This window comes from Nothobranchius furzeri, chromosome 2 (genome assembly GCF_043380555.1).
Source record: "Nothobranchius furzeri strain GRZ-AD chromosome 2, NfurGRZ-RIMD1, whole genome shotgun sequence".
Lineage (NCBI taxonomy): Eukaryota > Metazoa > Chordata > Actinopteri > Cyprinodontiformes > Nothobranchiidae > Nothobranchius > Nothobranchius furzeri.
This window is the reverse complement of record NC_091742.1, coordinates 22,052,401-22,066,352: the sequence shown is the minus strand read 5'-3', so window position 1 is coordinate 22,066,352 and position 13,952 is coordinate 22,052,401. Positions and strand designations below refer to the sequence as shown.

The following is a 13,952-nucleotide window of genomic DNA, read 5'->3' as shown; positions in this document are numbered from 1 at the left end:
ATTTTGTTATTTTCCCCTCCAACCTGTGCTGATGTGGGTGCTTCAGCAGAGGGAGGAAGGAGATACCTCCCCCTAACCACACACAAACACACACACACACACACACACACACACCTCTGCACGGCAAAGCAAGATTAACCAAAGCAATCAAAAGAACATTACTGAGTATATTAGAGCAGGCCGCTGCCGCTCATTACCTAGCAGCTCAATTGATCTCCGAAGCTGTTTGCAATGCACAACAGTCCTCCAAATGAAACAGCCTAATTTGATATTTCCCCATAATGCTGCTATACGGTGTCGTTATGACTGGGAGTAGATGGAAAATTTGCCCCGTAATGGAAACGCATTTGATTCATCTGTCTCCGAGCTGCTTAATTTGAGGGCTGTCGATGCATCCGGAGCTTTTGCGGCACCAAAGAAATCAGCATTTCTGCACGGTGTTTGCCGGTGTTCTTCCCCCATGTGTGCGTTTTTGCACCATCGCGGACCTTCTCCGAGGCCCTCAGCAACTGGACTCAATTAGCAACCCTGTAAAAGCCGTAACCTACTTGGACTCCTTTGGAGAACTACCAGAGGCTTCCTCCATCTGGTGTTGGTGCCTTGGTGAGGGGCAGCGGAAGGTTGCACAGGTGAGAGAATAATTACCCAAACACACACAAACAACTGGGGCTGGGTCTTGGAGGAGGTATGAAGAAAAAGTGCCGTGCTGAAGCGAACAGCGAGCCATTTGTAGCGCAGGGTCAGAGCTGGTGTCACCTGCATTATAAAAGCTAACGGGCCTCTCAACATGGTTGGGGAAATGTTTGGAGCCTGTCAATGGGCTTGTTTCCAAGCAACATAGACTTTTATTTTGTATTCCTCCCAAAAAAGCATTAAATGGTGCTTGGCTCAGAATTGAGTCAGAAGGTCTTAAAATGCATAAAAGTGGAAAATAAACAGAATCTTTTAACGAGTGAACAAACATGGACTGTGTGTGTTACTAACTTATCTGCTGGTATTCGGAAAAGATTTTATTCTTCCGACTATTATGATAATGAAGACAAATGTATTATTCATGGTTCAGATACCCATTTAAAACATGTTAGTGTCGTTTTTTTTTTTTTACTGACTAGATGTGTTGACCTGCTACTTTGCTGGCCTACTAAGCAGCTAGCAGACACTCGGTGGGAGCTGTGTGGACATTGGTAAAGATCAGAACATCCAACTGTGTTCGGAGGAAGTAAGTGTCACAACGGTAATATTTAGCCTCCAACAGAAAGAACTGGCAGATAATCTTTTAACGTAGCTTTAAAATCCTCGACAGAGCATTCCTGAGTAATATCTTGAACTAAAAAGCACGCCACCCGGCAGTTTCTTCTTGCTTTAGGGACTTTTGAAGGTCCTGAGATGAGAGAGCATGGGATGAAACATGGAGGTGCATGATGGTACATTTGAGCATTGACATTGCGATGTATGTGTATGCTAGTCGCATCCCAGGTTCAGGTGTAATGTTGGACTCAACATGTTCTCATCTAATTTTAAGGGTACTTGACATGTATGCAGTGATCCACCAATCACAATCCTTACTCAGTTTGCAGAAGCAGAAGTGAGATTTTGTTGTTTTCTGAATTTCATGGGCGATTTGACCCTTCACCTATTAGATCAGGTAAGATAGCAGAGTTTGATGCTCACTGTAAAATCCAGTAGTACGTATCACTTGTTTTAGACGAGTTTTCAGTACTAAATAGTGCTACTAACTAGATTTTATTAAGTAAACTTTAATTGAATATCAAAGAAGTGCATGCCACTATTTATTCTGAGTAAAAGTGTGAATATCGGGGAGTTGGCCCAATTTAACACTAAGAACAGTTAATTTAACATTAAGAATAATTAATTTAACACATAGAGTTATACACGGACATGAGAGTTAACGCCGAGTGTTGAAAAGGAGAGTTTCCTAATCAATTCTGTAAGGGTCATTTTGGACCAAATAACTCCGGAAAAGCTAACTCTGAACTCCTCAGTGGCTATAACACCTGCAGAGTAAATTCACAGACCCCACTCCTTTATTCTAAGTTGGACTGGTAGCAACTTTTTTAGTTAGTTTGTTATATTTTGGGGTGTTTATGCATGTTTATTGGGGGGGGGGGGGGGGTCCTTAGTTATTATTTTTGTTTACTGTTGCAAATGTGGTTTTACTTGTTGTGTGATTTTGCTACCGTAAGTGAGGAGGCTGGTCACTGTGCCGTCCCACTGTCACAATGAAAACGTGGTGCATGGTTCACACTAAACACTCAGGACTCAGCTCGTTGTGTTCCTCTCTCACTGTGGACAGCTGTCCACAATCACGAGGGGTACAAGACATGAATTAACTGGTGTTTTTCAGTGCGGCGTTAACGCAGCGTACTCAGCTGAAGCAACTTTTTCCTACTCAAGACTCAAGACAACTTTATTAGTCCCCGGGGGGCAATTTGAGACAGCGTTGTGAAGCAGCCGGCGCTAAAATCTCTAAATTCTAAAAACACAACCAATTTACACATTTGTAAAACCCATAAAACCTATATACGCATTCATGTCATAACCTCACATGTGAATGACCAACAATGAGTAAACCTTTGGCTCACACACACACACACATACACACACAAATACACATGCATACATGTAACTACATGCACACATACATACAAGTAATGCACACGCCCCCTATCTGCACTGAGAATTAAGAAGAAGCACAGCTCTGGGAACAAAGGAGCTTCTCCTCTGTGTTTTACAGCATGGGCATCGAAGTCGGCGTTTGGAGGGCAGCCACTCAAAAACAGTATGAAGAGGGTGTGATGGGTCTTCAATGGTTTTCTGTGCTAAACTTCCTGTATGCTGGTCACATTGAGAAGTTAAGTTTCGCAGTGGTAGTCCAATGATCCGAGAGCACACCTTGACGGGGCTTTGTAGACGGTTTCTATACCGCAGGCTGACAGAATAAAACCAACAGGGGATGGGAAATGTGATAATACTCAAAAGAATAATAGAAAGTCAGTAAAATGTCCTTCCTGACTCCAAATGAATTCAACTTCCTCAGGAGGTAGAGTCGTTGCTGGCACCTTCTGAGGATGTCCTCAGTGTTGGAAGCGAATTTCAGGAGGTGATCAAAGGTGGTCCCTAGATATTTATACTCTTCAGCCAGCTCCACTGGCTGTCCATGACTGATAGTGGAGGCAGCGGTAACCAGCGCTCTCTGTTTGTTTGAGAAGGACACCACCATCTCCTTAGTTTTGGTCACATTCAGCTCCAGGCATGCAGTGTCACACCAATCCCCAAACTCCTGCAGGACCTGCCCGTGGTAAACAGTAGGGCCTGACAGAAGAGACAGGAGCACAGTGTCATCAGCGTATTTTACCATGTAACTGTCAGGCTGGATGGATCTACAGTCATCTGTGTAGAGAATGAATAGTAGAGGAGACAACACGCAGCCTTGTGGGGTGCCAGTGGAGGTGTAAAGAAGGTCTGAGAGAGTGTTGTTAACCAGCACTCTTTGTGATCTGTTAGTTAAGAAATCCAGGATCCATAGGATTATCTGATCATCCAGGTGAAAAAGAGAAGCGAGTTTGCCAGCCATGTGAGGTTGCAGGGTGTTAAACGCTGGAGAGGTCAACAAACAGGAGTCTAGCTGAAGAGTCTGGGATCTCCAGATGTCTGTGCACCATGTCTAAGATGAATGTTTTTGCATCAACAACACTTCTCCCTTTCCGATACGCAAACTGAAGTGGATCTAACTGAGGGTGTAAGGCTCCGATAATGTGATGTTTCAGGATCCTCTCCATAGCCTTCTTCGGTAAAGAGGTCAAAGCCACAGGTCGAAGATCATTGAGAGCCTTAACCCTGCTAGTCTTGGGAATGGGTATGACCGTAGAGTGTTTCCAGAGCTGGGGAACTGTGCTTGTATCCATGGAGCTCTGGAACAAGGTCTGAAACACCCCCCCCCTAGTTGCTGTGCACAGTTTCTGAGAACTCTGCTGCTGATGTGGTCTGGGCCAGGTGCCTGCTTAAGAGCTTTCACAACCTCCTGCATGGTAAATCTGAATCTGAATGCAGGGTTCCCAGGGTTTAATTTAATTTCCTAGTAAGCGGGACTAGTTTCTGATATTTGTACTTACTTGAAAAAAACATGCAAACTGATTGCACTTAGAATAATAAGTGCATGGTACTAGGTAATTGTGTTTTGAAGCTCCTCCTGTGTACAAAGTAATATATATTTAAATGCAAGTACCTATAACTAAGACCAACTAGTACAGTGTACAAAATTTGTTGCTTGCAGTTTACCAAAGCTTAAGTATATTCAACTCAGAAAAACTAGTTCAGTAAACACATTTCCAAGTACTTTGTACTAGTTTGCCTTAAAGTAACTTGTAATTAAGTTCATTTTGGAGTATCTTTGAAGTATCTTTGAATTGACTTTGAATTTTACTTGAGTATTAGCTCCAACACATTATTACCAAATCCCATGTACTTATTATTTTAAGTCCAATCAAGTTTGCATGCTTTTTTCTAAGAATCAGAATCAGAAAAGATTTATTGCCATTGTCAGTGAACAAACAATTCACAAACTAGGAACTTGCTTCGGTACTTATGTGCTACATATAACATGAATAATAAGATTAAAAATAGAATAAAATATAATAAAACTAGCATAAAACTTCCAGCTATAAAAAAAGGCAGGTAATGGTAACATGGCCGATAACGTGACGTTGTGTCGAGTACAGAAGACGAGCGTGGTTGTGTGTTTATAAGCTGTTCACAAGTCTAACGGCAGATGGAAAGAAGCTGTTCTTATGGTGGGAGGTTCTGGTCCGGATGGACCGTAACCTCCTGCCTGAGGGAAGCGACTCAAAAAGTCTGTGACCCGGGTGCGAAGGGTCAGCTGCTATCCGACCTGCACGCCCCCGAGTTCTGGAGACGTACAGGTCATGGAGAGATGGAAGGCTGCAGCCAATCACCTTCTCAGCAGAGCGCAAAATGCGCTGCAGTCTATATTTGTCCCTCACCGTGGCTCCAGCGTACCACACAGCGATGGAGGAGGTGAGGATGGACTCAATGATGGCCGTGTGAAACTGCACCAACATCTGAACTAGTCAGATTTAACTGTGTATGAGGATGCTATAACGAATGCTTTTGAAGGATATTTCTAAGGTTTTCAGCGGTTTACTATGTTGGATTGGGGACGTAAGTCTTGTTGTGGACTGAAAATCTTATCGGAGGACATTAATTAGACCCTTGCGAATGTAAAGAGAAAATTGAGATGTTTAAAATGCCTCTATTCTATGAACGATACACGATGGTGTACTGGACATTATTTAGCATTTCTGAGAGATTTGACATAAGTGTTGTCTGCATCATGTTGCAAAAAAAATAATAATTTGACCCAGAAGAATGTAATTTATTGCCTGCAATGTGTGAAATGACCTCAAGATTATTGCCAACCAGCTGGCAGGAATGTAGCACAACTTAAAGTGCTTTTCAAGTCATCTATTGAAAACTCCTGTTTATTATGTTGCCGTGTTGCAAAAAAATCTCTTTTTACAAGACACCCTGCTGGCAGATAGGCATAATGTTATATGTGTCTCATAAACGTGTCATGCCGGCATGGCGTAGCGCTAATTTTGCGGCATTTGTTCTGCCTTGCTTGGTAATAATATTGCTGTAACTGTCTGTCTCATAAACGGCGAGTGCGCCTTGACGCAACACAGGGAGGTGTCATGATGACATGGGGAGTTACTGCCGAGCTCCGAGTGGCAACTATATTAAAAATTAAAATTTGTGTTTTGAACAAAATCAGCTGAGACGGCTAACTGGAGAGCTGCAGCGCCGGGTTGGGGTTGGGAGAGGCAGAGTTAAGGCTGAGGAAGAGATGCTAGATCTAACCTTATTGACTTTGTCCACAAAGAAAGACAGAGTGGCTGGAGGCAGTAGGAGAGGCAGGAGAGAAAGTACTGCCGATGGTGTCAAACAGCACCTTGGGATTCCTTTTGCTCTGGGACACCAGGTTGGAGAAGCAGGCAACCCTCTGGCTGCAGAGTTAACGGATGTCAGAAGATTGTTTAGATGAAGCAGATGGACATGGAGAAGATTTTCTTCCACAAGCACTCACTTTTTTTCTGCATTTGGTGAACCTGGTGTGAATTGTAGCCTCGGTTTCCTGCTCTTAGCTGACAGGAGTGGCACCTGGTGTGGTCTTCTGCTGCTGTAGCCCATCTGCTTCAAGGTTCCACGTGTTGTGTGTTCAGAGATGTTCTTCTGCATGTCTTGGTTGTAACGAGTTGTTATTCGAGTTATTGTTGCTTTTCTATCAGCTCAAACCAGTGTGGCCATTCTCCTCTGACCTCTGGCATCAACAAGGTATTTTTGCCTACAGGACTGCCGCTCACTGGATGTTTTCCCTTGTTTGGACCATTCTCTGTAAACCCTAGAGATGGTTGTGCGTGACAATCCCAGAAGATCAGCAGTTTCTGAAATACTCAGACCAGCTTGTCTGGTACCAATAACCACGTCACAATCAAAGCCACGTAAATCACCTTTTTTTCCCCGTTCTGAAGCTCGGTTTGAACTGCAGTGGATCATTTTGTCCATGTCTACATGCCTAAATGCATTGACTTGCCACCATGTGATTGGCTGATCCGTAATTTGCATTAACGAGCAGTTGGACAGGTGAGCCCAATAAAGTGGCCAGTGAGTGTTTATCGCAGGGTTCAAAAATTAGAATGTGAATTTTTTACAAAATCATGCAGCCTTAGTTCCAGACCTCTTGAATCCCATCCATCCATTTTCATCCCCTTATCCAGAGTCAGGTCACGAGGGCAGCAGCCTGAGGAGAGAGGCCCAGACTTCCCCCTCCCCAGCCACTTGGGCCAGCTCCTCCGGGGGAATCCTAAGGCGTCCCCTGGCCATCTGTGAGACATAGTCCCTCCAGCATGTCCTGGGTATTCCTTTAAGTCTTCTCCCTTATGTGCCTGGAAAACCTCACCAGGGAGGTGAGTAGGCTTCCTGACCAGATGCCCAAGCCCCCCCTCAACTGGCTCCTCTCGATGAGAAGGAGCAGCGGGGCTACTCCGAGGCCCACCCGGATGACCGAACGTCTCACCCTGTCTCTAAGGGAGATCCCAGATACCTATTAAAGCCTTGTAGGTGGAAACCACGTAACCACTCAAAACAGGCAAGGCAACCATTGAAAACATTTCATTATTGGAGTATTGAGCTAGTATTTTCCAGTTCCTTTAAAATGAGAGCTACAGCATTCTGTTACTTCTGGAAACCTCTGAAACTTTTCTTCGGTGTCCCAGGAAGGAAAGCATTACAATAAAGAACATCCAAGATCTTTACTTCATCCCTCCAATTTATGACCTAAACATTGGTATACAAGGTGATGTTTGGGGACAATCTGTGTCTCTCAGTGTGCAGCCTGTAAGTCTTTCAAATAACCACTTTTCCTGTGATAAATAGATTATTCTATGTAAAATGTGTGTTTCAGACTTTCAGATTTATTATTTTACTATTTGCAGGAATGAGAGACACATCTCAGTAATAAAAACTCATAAAGGACAGTAGTGCAGAGTATATTACTGAGTATAAATACATCCAAACATACTTTTTGGATTGCATCAGATTCTGTAATAAGTCACAGGTGAGTTACCGGTGACCTGGGGCATGGTGTGGAAAGACTTGAGTGGATTTCTTCCTGATACCAGGTGTGTGCTCAAACCACAAAAACAAGAATATACCCAAGCTAATGTAGTTGTGTTGAAGTCTGCATACGCATGAATCCAAGCTTCTTTCTTCTGTGCATCAATATTGAACAGAGCACGCATGAGGCAATACCAGACAAGTCCCTGAACTGGATAAATGCATGTGTGGTTCTCCTCTCTGCACAACCAAAACCAGGTTTATATAAGACAGAAAGAGAATTGGAGACACGACTGAGTGAGGTAGACGTGTTTGGGAAGCTGTCCTCAGACAAGTACGTTAATGTCCTCTAATAAGTCTAACGCTGTTTCTTTGCACTCATTTGTATATCCACGTATGTAACTGCATGAAATAGGTCATCTTGGGTCTCTAATGGGTTCAGTAATTGGTCTGACATCATTTACAGCTTCGCACGACACCACATAAATGTTGCCAGCGCATATGCCAGGTATGAAGTTAGCATGATTTGTGTTTGTGCACTTTTTGAGAAGACGATTTGTTAAAGGCAAGAAGGTTAATCAAGTTTGGGTTCAGTTTTCATGTGCATGTAGGGTAAGGGTTACGCTTTAGTATGAGGGACAAAAATCTTCAAACTAAAATTCATATCTCATCTCATTTAAATCCATAGCATTTGTGTCTCTTCCCTGCCTGTCTCACTATGTTGCCTCAGCCAGAGGTCATGAATTTAGTAAAGTTAACTAGGCAGCAGGAGGAGTACCTCTGACATAGTTAGCACACACTTTCTCCATTCTGTCTGTTGAAATTGTCAGAACAAAATTGTGGCTCTAAAATCGTATCAAGCTACTTTTTCAATTACCAATCAACTCAATATTACATTGAAATGAATATGTGAGGTGAATGAGTCAGTCGTGGCGATTTACTTCCTTTAATGAGTCATTCTGAACTGTATTAGCAAGCTAACAGCCAGACAGTAAAAACAGCACTTCCTCTATGCAGGAGGCATATTATTACCGTAGTGCTCCCTACCGTAAAACACCAGGTGTGACCATGTATTTATCTGTTTACTGGGTATGACTCATGCTTGTTATCTAGAATCCTCTGGTGCTGGTCTGTAACTGGCAACCGCCACGAAACTCAGCAAACAGGAGTGAGACATTGCAGTAACCAAATTTGACCACAAGGTGTCTTCTTACACATTGCACCTTTAAAGAGAGAAAATCTCACATTAATATAGTCTAACATAGTCTTTTGTCTACAGCTTTATTAAGTATTCAGCTTTATTTTAGGATTGAATAATAATTCAGCAAACCTTTACATTAACTTTGTTTTTAACCCTTTAATTCATCACGAAATAACAATCAGAAACCTGGATGTTTTCTTTTTTTGGGGGGGCGAATGCTAAAGTGTTTTGTTGTGTAATTAAATAACATGTGATGATATGAAATAATAAAATTGGTACTTGACAATTAGATCCTCCACCAGAGAGCAGAAGACATGGCTTTAGATACAGCAGGTTTTTAAGGAATGTAAGCAGGTAGAGCTCTTAGAAACATAGATGTATCCAGAATGATGATATGACATAATATTATTATCTGTTTTTACCATTTATCAAACCGGCTGCTTTCATCTCACCTCACAAAAACCAAAGCAATACCTCTACCGGACCATCTCTTTGCTTTTTAACTACAGAAAATCCTTTTTCCGACCTGAGGCGAGACCTCGGGGGTTCGCCCTCACCGCCGAGGATAAAGTTGGACTCAACAACATTAATACGATAAAGAGAGCTCCTTTTAGAAAAGAGAAGTGCTTATTTTGTTCTTACATATGAAAATCTGCATCCATCAATAATAAATGTGTCCCCGTTGATCTCAGTCGGGTTTTGCTGCTACATCCTTGTGTCACCTCTCTCTCTCTCTCCCTGCCCTTGTCTGTTTGAGGCTCTGCCACGCTACTGCAGCTCTGCCAGGCTGCCATATTTATCATTTTACACCATTCCTTTGCAAAAGCTTTGCTGTGATACATACATTTATTTTCAGACAGCCCACCATGGTGGAAATGTGTAAAAGTGACAGAGAAACTTCATTTATTTCAGGGTGAAATGCATAAACGGCACGATTGGCCGAGCTTTGCGGCTTCATACAGTCTCCACGTTTGTTTTTGCTGAAGAGGAATGAGCTGTTTTTTTGTTTTTGGAGATTAAGGAGGATTTGTGAACAACAGGCAGCTGGTCTGTCAAATTACCTTGAAAGGCAGGTGCTATAAATCACATGAATCCCAACAGCTTGGCGAAGGGCGCGACAGTTTAACGGCAGACCTTTTACAAGACTTAAACAGGATTTTAATTCTTCATATTGTTATTCTTTTTGGGGAAACAAGAGTCTGAGGCTTTCAAATGTTTAATTCCCAGAAGGTTTCTCCAAATCTGCAAAGTATTTTTGTTTGTTTGTTTCAGCCTGCAGCCATCCCGATGACCCGACCAGCTCATGCTCCCGCTGAACAGCTGTGATCTGAATACCGCTGTATTTTAAAACCTTGACATCCCACGCACAAGTGCCTGAAGTCTGCTGCCTCACACTCTGCGAGCTCTCTGTATATCTTAACACTTTACATATGAGTAGGTCTCACAGTGAGTGAAAAGCAGCAGCTGAAGGATACTAAGATCAATTTAAGGCCATTTCTCCAAGTATTTGTCCATATTTAGGTTGACTAATGAGCCCCATTAGAGGCTGATCTTTAATTTTTGCACCTAACTACCAGATTTGGCAGGTGAGCCTCTGCTGTGGCAGAAACTCTGAGGAGAGAGGAGACTTGAGCAGGGATGCAGCTAGTCAATAACAGGAGTAATTCCCAGCCAGTGAAGATAAGAGAACAGTTTGTCTTTTCCGTAAGTTTTTTAAGGGAGGAGAAAATGAACACAGCTAAAGAGCCGTTTCAGTGTGGAGGGGTAATAATACCAGGGACATGTGAATCAGAGCTTTGTGAATGGCTGATGTGTGTCTGAAGGTCAGAGGATCACATAAAAACGTTGATTCGCTCCGATCAAACACTGATTGTGTTTTTGCATTTCAGATCAGGCTGGAGGGTTTTCCATGTTGTCCTGAGAATTTTACATTTACAGAATCTGTGGGAAGTTGTTTCAGACTCAAACGGAGTCCGTTTTATTTATTTATTTCCACCGTCGGTCTGCAGACGATGATTCAGGGGCAACCCCGGGAGGTTTTCAAATGGGGTCACTGATAATCATGAGATTTCACACTGAAACCGAAATCTGTAAGAATTTCAGGAGTTTTATTATGCTGTAGTCAAATATGGGTCATTAGAGAAATGCATCAGTCTGAGGGTTAGACAGCACCTTCTTGAGTCAGTTTTACAGAAGAGCTTAATTATTTTTAAGGACTAAAAGGATGCAAGTATAAATTAAAAAAATATAATATACATTTTCATTTTGTTAGCCATGGATTCCAAACGACATGCACTTCCTGTCCCTCCATACATCTCAAGGGCAACATGCCGATTATCGCTTGTAAGTCGCTTTGGACAATAGCGTCTGCTAAATACATAAACATAAACATCTCACTGTGTTTTAAAAAGTCAGTGAGTGAAGCTGGCAGAAGGAGGGCTAAACACACTGGCAGCATCATGAAGATAAACTCTTAATTTCTTGTTTTTGTTCTTTTTTCTTTCATTGACATTCCTGATAAACTCATTTTAAGGTTCATATATCATCTTGGTCATCTAGAACGCCATAGCAGCTCTTTTCTGCATTCGTGGCATCACGGTTTACGTCCTGTGACGGATTGATTTACAATGTATTGTTTCAGAGCCTTTAATCAGCATCAAACAGCTCAACTCTGCTCACCGCTGATGTAAATCAGCGCCTACAGGCTCCCTTAAAAGGTAATCGTTGCTATCTCAGTGAATAGCCATGATTAATAGGAATGGTTAATCAGTCACTGACCATTATATTCCTGTCATAAATGAGCAGTAGTATCCTTAGAGACTACTAAAGATTTAGACCAGGGTTTCTCAATCCTGGTCCTCAGCGACTGCATGTTTTCATGTTTAATAACGCTACAATGACTACGTTTACACGTAGCCAATATCCGGGTTATGATCGGGTTAAGGTCGGTATTCGGGTTTCTGAGTTGATTAGAATAACCCATTTACAAGCATAAATAGAAAGAGTTACCCCTAACTTGCATAACCCGATTTAAATGCGGATGTTGGGGTAGCGTCAGGACGTATGGACTAAGTCCAGATGCAATATGCCTCATTTCCGGTTCTTCTTGTTCCGGTATCCGTGAAAACAACAACATGTTTCCCAGTTCGGAAGAGATAGTGACCGCGTTTGTTTGTGCTTTAGTTTCCTCGTCACTCCAAAAGTGTGGTGCTGTGCCGCGACTCGCCATTTTGCTCCCAACTTGTTGTTTACTTCCGGTGTTCTGGCGCATACAAGACGTCTCGCTACTCAAAAGACCAAGATTCCTTGCGAACAGAGCATGCGCAGAACACACGCTTTGATGGGGATATCCCGATATGCGTTTACACAACCAAACATTCGGGTTAGAAAAGGGTTACCCCAGGTGTAGTAACCGGGAGAGGATGTAGCTCACTCACAGCTGTGTTGTGTGTTGATAGTTTTTACGTGCCATCATTTTCCGTCCCCACGGAGGAGTTTCCGGGATGAGCATGTCCGGGTTTTTGGCGGTGTTTACAAGGACCTACGGAACCGGGTTATTGTGAATATTCAGGTTTTAAAAGGGTTACTGGCTGCATGTAAACGCACTGAATGTCTCTGTTTCAAGCACACCTGATTTACACATTTGAATAGCCTCCTCAGGAGAACATCAAGTGCTGCAGAAGCCTGTTAATCAGTCATTAATTTAAGTGAGGTGTGTGGTAGTAGAGAAACACGAGTGTTTGAAAGGGCAACATGGAAACACGTAGGACAGGGGGGTGCTGAGGACCAGGGTTGAGAAACTCTGATTTAAACTGCATCCATCCAGGAGTTTCCTGTCGTTTCCTGGCAGCTGTCTTTCTAAAACCTAAACCTTTAGTCCATCCTGGGATCTTTAGGACTTGAGTTTTCATCTTTTCCCACATCCTGCCACTTACGGCCCAAACTCTTCCTCAGAGATTGACTGTAATTGAAGCGTCTCCTTGGTTTCAGAGTGGCCGAGGCTGCAGAGATTTCCAGCTCATCTGCAACGTTAAAGGGGACATTTTGAGCGTGGATGGGTGGATGAACTGAAAGATGAATGGAAATCAGGTGCACTCTTGCAATATTTCAGGGATGTGAAGGAAACACAGACGCTCAGTGTGAACTTCAAAGACGTAGAATTGAATATGTCTTAAAACAAAAAATAAAACTCTTTGGTTATTGGTTTTTCATCTTTTTAGACATATATAGTGTGTAAAACTGTCCATCAATCATTGCGCATCCTGAGAAATCCCACGCTTTAGTTCTTCTGTCCATCCTGCGTGTCTGCACACGTCATCCAACACCAATCCACCTCTCACCTCCAGTTCTGGAGTACCTCGACACCTAATTTGCAGTCCTTTCCTCCTCCCTCCCTTCTCTATCTCTCCATCCATCTCGCTGAGGGTTTCACGCTCCTAACCGTGAAATTCGCCCGCAATCACAATTATGTCTTCAATCAGAAACATATCAGAGCCGCTAGGATCCCGCCTTTTCTCCGGGAGCAGCGGGAGGTCCAAATCAGCACGGAGGACCGAGCGGGCCTTGTTCCCGTCACTGCTCTCTGCTCTTGATGACTGACAAATTTTCAGAGAGGCGTTTGGGCTGGTTTGGGAGCCTTTTAACTTGCAATCAGGTACCCAGGGCTTGCACGCTCCTCAGCATGTTGATCCATTTGGCGAACCAATACGACTGCAGATATTGAATAATTCATGGGTGACTCATGATATGTCAATCACAACTGGTTTTGTTGTATTTATTGCAGACTACGCAAAGGTTTTTGGCGTCCTTTGAGCTCCGTTGCAAGTTAATATTGCATGAAGACCGTTAGCAACACAATACCGAGTAGAGCAACTAGGATTTCTCCTCAGGGATGTTGTACTGTTTGGTTAACAAGCCTGAATGAGATAGGCGAGGCTTTTGTGTTGCGTTTCAGACCGAGATGACCTTTTGTGCTGCGTATGTGCCCATGAAATCTGTCGTGAAAGCTCCATTGTCCGTGCAGTTTTCAGTCTCATTTACATCCGTTGCTGTTGTAAACACATCCCTGCTTTTCTGAGCACAATTATTCATGAATCGG

At 43.0% G+C, this 13,952-nt stretch overlaps 1 protein-coding gene across 7 annotated transcripts in view; it reads left to right on the top strand.

Annotated features, from left to right (window-relative positions):
• Window positions 1-13,952, top strand: part of LOC107378123 (kelch-like protein 29) — a 404,331-nt gene that overhangs the window by 342,830 nt on the left and 47,549 nt on the right. The window lies entirely within an intron of this gene.